Source organism: Triticum dicoccoides, chromosome 3B (assembly GCF_002162155.2).
Source record: "Triticum dicoccoides isolate Atlit2015 ecotype Zavitan chromosome 3B, WEW_v2.0, whole genome shotgun sequence".
NCBI lineage: Eukaryota > Viridiplantae > Streptophyta > Magnoliopsida > Poales > Poaceae > Triticum > Triticum dicoccoides.
This window is the reverse complement of record NC_041385.1, coordinates 265,284,930-265,289,845: the sequence shown is the minus strand read 5'-3', so window position 1 is coordinate 265,289,845 and position 4,916 is coordinate 265,284,930.

Sequence of the window (4,916 nt, the reverse complement as noted above, 5' to 3'; positions counted from 1 at the left end):
GGGAGATAAAGCAACTTAAGGCGGCCATGCATCCAGTTAATTTCTGGATTTGCTTGAGGTCTGTTGGGGTAGCCAACTATGACAGAGCTTGAATTTTGGCTGGGTTTTCTTCGATTCCTCTATTGGAAACGATAAAGCCCAAGAGCTTTCCGGCAGGTACACCAAAAACGCATTTTTTTGGGTTGAGCTTGATGTCATATGTTTGGAGATTGTCAAACGTAAGCCTCAAGTTGTCTATTAAAGATTCAGCGTGTCTGGTTTTGATGACCACATCATCCACATATGCCTCCACTATTCTGCCAATTTGTGTTTCCAGGCATGTCTGAATCATGCGTTGATAGGTTGCACCGGCATTTTTTAGCCCGAAAGGCATGGTGTTAAAACAGAAGGGGCCGTATGGGGTGATAAATGCCGTTGCGGCTTGATCGGACTCCGCCATCTTGATTTGATGGTATCCAGAGTATGCGTCAAGGAAACACAAAGAGTCGTGTCCTGCGGTAGCGTCGATGATTTGATCAATGCGGGGGAGGGGGAAGGGATCCTTGGGGAAAGCCTTATTTAGGTCCTTGAAATCGATGCATAGGCGCCAGGATTTGTCCTTCTTTGGTACCATCACCAGGTTTGCTAGCTAGTCCGGATATTTTATTTCTCTGATGAATCCGGCCTCGAGTAGCTTGGCTAGCTCTTCTCCCATGGCTTGTCGCTTGGGTTCTGAAAAGCGCCGAAGAGTATGCTTGACCGGCTGTATCCCTTTAGTATGTTTAGGCTATGCTCGGCCAGTCCGCGTGGGATACCTGGCATATCCGAAGGATGCTAGGCGAAGATGTCCCAATTCTCATGCAAGAACTCTCGTAGTGCGGCGTCTATTGTGGGATTCAGCTGTGCCCCAATTGATGCTGTTTTTGTAGAGTCCGTTGGGTGGACCTGGAATTTCACTATTTCGTCTGCTGGTTTAAAAGAGGTGGACTTGGGTCGTTTGTTGAGTATCACGTCATCCCTGTCCACTGTGGAGCGCAGCACAGTTAACTCTTCGGCCGCGAGGGCTTCTGATAATGCCTCTAGGGCTAGTGCGGCGGTTTTATTTTTAGCGCGGAGTGCTATGTCCGGATCACTGGCTAGAGTGATGATTCCATTGGGCCCAGGCATCTTAAGCTTCATGTACCCATAATGGGGTATGGCTTGGAAGCTTGTGAATGCATCCCGCCCTAGAAGGGCGTGGTATCCACTGTTAAACGGGGCCACTTGGAATGTGATTTCTTCAGACCTATAATTCTCCGGAGTGCCGAATACCACATCCAGTGTAATTTTTCCCGCATCGTGCCTCCTGACTAGGGATGATTCCTCTGAAGGTCGTACTGCTTTGCTCAATGCGGCTCTTATCTATTTCCATTTTGTTAAGAGTTTCCTCATAGATGAGGTTTAATCCGATGCCGCCGTCCATGAGCACTTTAGTAAGCCGAAAGTCGTCCACAATTGGACTAAGGACCAAAGCGGCTGGTGCTCGGACTATTCAGAATTGAGGTTCGTCGCTGGCATTGAAGGTTATGGCTGGTGCTCTGCGGTATTGTTGATGAGAAGGTCCTCGCCGCTCTTGGCAACCTGCCGGAGTATCCAACGTGATCTAAGGCTATGTGTTGGTATGATGCCTGGTGTGCTGTGAATTTTGCATGGCCTGTTGAGCCATCCCTCCAGTACGGTTCCACACCCTGTAGAGGGCTTTGGCTTCTTTGTAATTGGATTGGGTGACTTGCAAGAGCGCACCCTTTTAGTTCAGACGAGGGGTTTAGTTAGAGCCGGAGGATCCCAGAATTTTGTTTGGGTTTTTCAGGCGCTTTCCATCGCACAGTACTTCTGTACTATGGCTGCCAAGTCGGCGAAGTGTGCTATGTCACGCCGACTTATGGCGTTGAGGATTCCCTTGTCCGTGTAATTTTTGCAAAAGAATGAGATTGTGTCTTCCTCGTGACAATCCTTAACCTTGCTCATTACAAGGAGGAATCTGGCCCAGAAGTGGTGTACTGTCTTTTGGGGCTCTTGTCTAATGTGGGAAAGACCACTTGTGTTTGGGTGGGTGGGTAGACTTAAGTCCACGTCCTGATCCGATCTAAGACCCAGGGGCAAAGGAGCTCCTGAGCTTGGCAGCTCGGGCTCCAGGATGTTGCCCAATATTTGTGGCTCGTTGCCCGATTCTAAGTTCAGAGCCTGGGCTATGTCCTCCCGTAGACGGGTATCCGGCTCGAAGAGCTCGGGAATCCGGACATAGTTCATCCTCAAAATAGAGGAAGAATCAATGTTTTGTTCCTCCATCACCGCTATCTGATGGGTGACCGGTGGAGAGTTAATCTCCCTTTGGTCGGGTTTAAGCCTGATCCGATCATAGTCCGTGGCGACTCCCAGGGCGGCGATGCGATCCAAGAGCTCGTTCAGGGAGGAGAGATCCATTGGATCCATCTTCTCGGTGAATTCCGAGCTGACGTGGAGGCTGTTCTTGATGACATGAGAAGTCACCGTCGGCGTGGCAGCCGAACGGGCGGCCATGACGAAACCGCCCAGCCGGAGAGTCTGGCCTACAGCCAAGGTTCCTCCAGAGGTGATGTTCTCCTTGACAACAAGGTGAGCCATCAAGCCCTATCACGACGGCACAGTGGAACTCTCAATGAAAGCACCAATGTCGGTGTCAAAACCGGCGGATCTCGGGTAGGGGGTCCCGAACTATGCGTCTAAGGCTAATGGTAATAGGAGGCAGGGGACACGATGTTTTACCTAGGTTCAGGCCCTCTCAATGGAGGTAATACCCTACTTCCTGCTTGATTGATCTTGATGATATGAGTATTACAAGAGTTGATCTACCACGAGATCGTAGAGGCTAAACCCTAGAAGCTAGCCTATGATTATGATTGTTGTTGTCCTACGGACTAAACCCTCCATTTATATAGACACCGGAGGGGGCTAGGGTTACACAGAGTCGGTTACAGAGAAGGAGATCTACATATCCGGATTGCCAAGCTTGCCTTCCACGCAAAGGAGAGTCCCATCCGGACACGGGATGAAGTCTTCAATCTTGTATCTTCATAGTCCAACAGTCCGGCCAACATATATAGTCCGTCTGTCCAAGGACCCCTTAATCCAGGACTCCCTCAATCAACCTTGTCACCAGCATAATCAGCATCTAAGAATCCAACTAGATCAAACTCTGAGCCCTTTGGATACCATAATCCTAGTGTTGGGGTGTAAGCCAAATATCGAAGAATTCGCTTCACAGCTAAGTGATGCGATTCCTTTGGTGCCGCTTGGAATCGGGCACACATGCAAATGCTAAGCATTATATCTGGCCTAGATGCACATAAATAGAGTAAATAACCAATCATGGAGCGGTATACCTTTTGATCAAACTCTTTACCATTGTCATTGGGACCCAATTGACCTTTGGTCGGCATTGGCGTCGTGTACCCTTTGCAATCTTGCATTCCAAACTTCTCCAGGCAATCTTTGAGGTATTTTTCTTGAGATATGAAGATGTCGTTGCTCTGCTGATGGATTTGAAGACAGAGGAAGAATTTCAGCTCACCCATCATGGACATCTGATATTGTTCTTGCATCATGTGTCCAAACTCATCATTGTATCTCTTCTCAGTGCAGCCGAAGATAATGCCATCCATATAGATCTGGCACACAAACAATTCACCATCATATGTCTTCGTGAAGAGAGTGGGATCCAGGGAACCAGGTTTGAAGCCTTTGCTCTTCAGGAAGTCTTTGAGTGTGTCATACCAAGTGCGAGGGGCTTGTTTGAGGCCATACAATGACTTATTGAGCTTGTATACCATGTCAGGATGTTTTAGATCTTTAAAACCAAGTGGTTGTGCAACGTACACTTCTTCTTCAATCTTTCCATTAAGAAAAGCACTCTTCACATCCATTTGGTACGGGAAGATGTTGTGATGGTTGGCATAGTCTAGTAGTATGCAAATGGCTTCAAGCCTAGACACCGGAGCAAATGTTTCATCGAAGTCAATCCCTTCAACTTGAGTGTAACCTTGAGCAAGGAGACGAGCCTTGTGATGTGGAGAATCCCTCGATCATCCCCATGGACGTACCTACATCTCCCTCGACACCACTTGGACCCATGACAAGAGCTCGAACAAAGGCTATCGAAGATAAGGTGAACTCGCTCCTCTCCAAACTCCCACTCTCTACTTACGAGACATGCCTGCTACCTCATGCTGAAACTCTATGTGTGATTAGGTGCTTGGAGGAGAACCACGGAACAGCTACATTCAATGGCCAAGATGGCGAGGACACCAAGCGTGAAGATCAAGAAGAAGGGCTACTTTGGAAGCTAAAGGCTCCGGACGACCGGCCCAGCCCGGACGTCTGACCCCTGGAGGTCGCTACAACCAAAGGAAGAGAGGCCAGCCAAAGCTACAGGCTCCGGACGACCGGCCCAGCCCGGACATCCGACGACTCCCAGGCTCCGGACGACCTAGCCCCTCCGGACCTCCGACACTTCTCCAACAAAACCAAAATTACGGAAATCCGAGGAAGACCGGACGACCGTGCAACCGGCAACAGAACCGAATCTACGGACGTCTGAAGACCTACGGACGACCGGGCCAACCCGAGCCTCCGGACGTCCGACACCCACCGGACGTCTGACCCCTGGCTGCGCCCAGTTGCGGGCTGATGCCCACGTACCCCTTCACTTCGCCCCTCATTTGCACTATGACTATAAATCAACCTCTCCCACCTCCTAGCTAGGGTTAGCGTTGATTTAGCTCATTTGTGAGATAGAGCCTCGCTCATCCATCCGGATCTACTCCTCGTGAGGGACCGACACCTCTTCGGAGAAGATCCACCTGGATTCAAGACCTTCATCCGGAGAAGACCATCATCAAGACCTCCTCACGGAGAAGAAC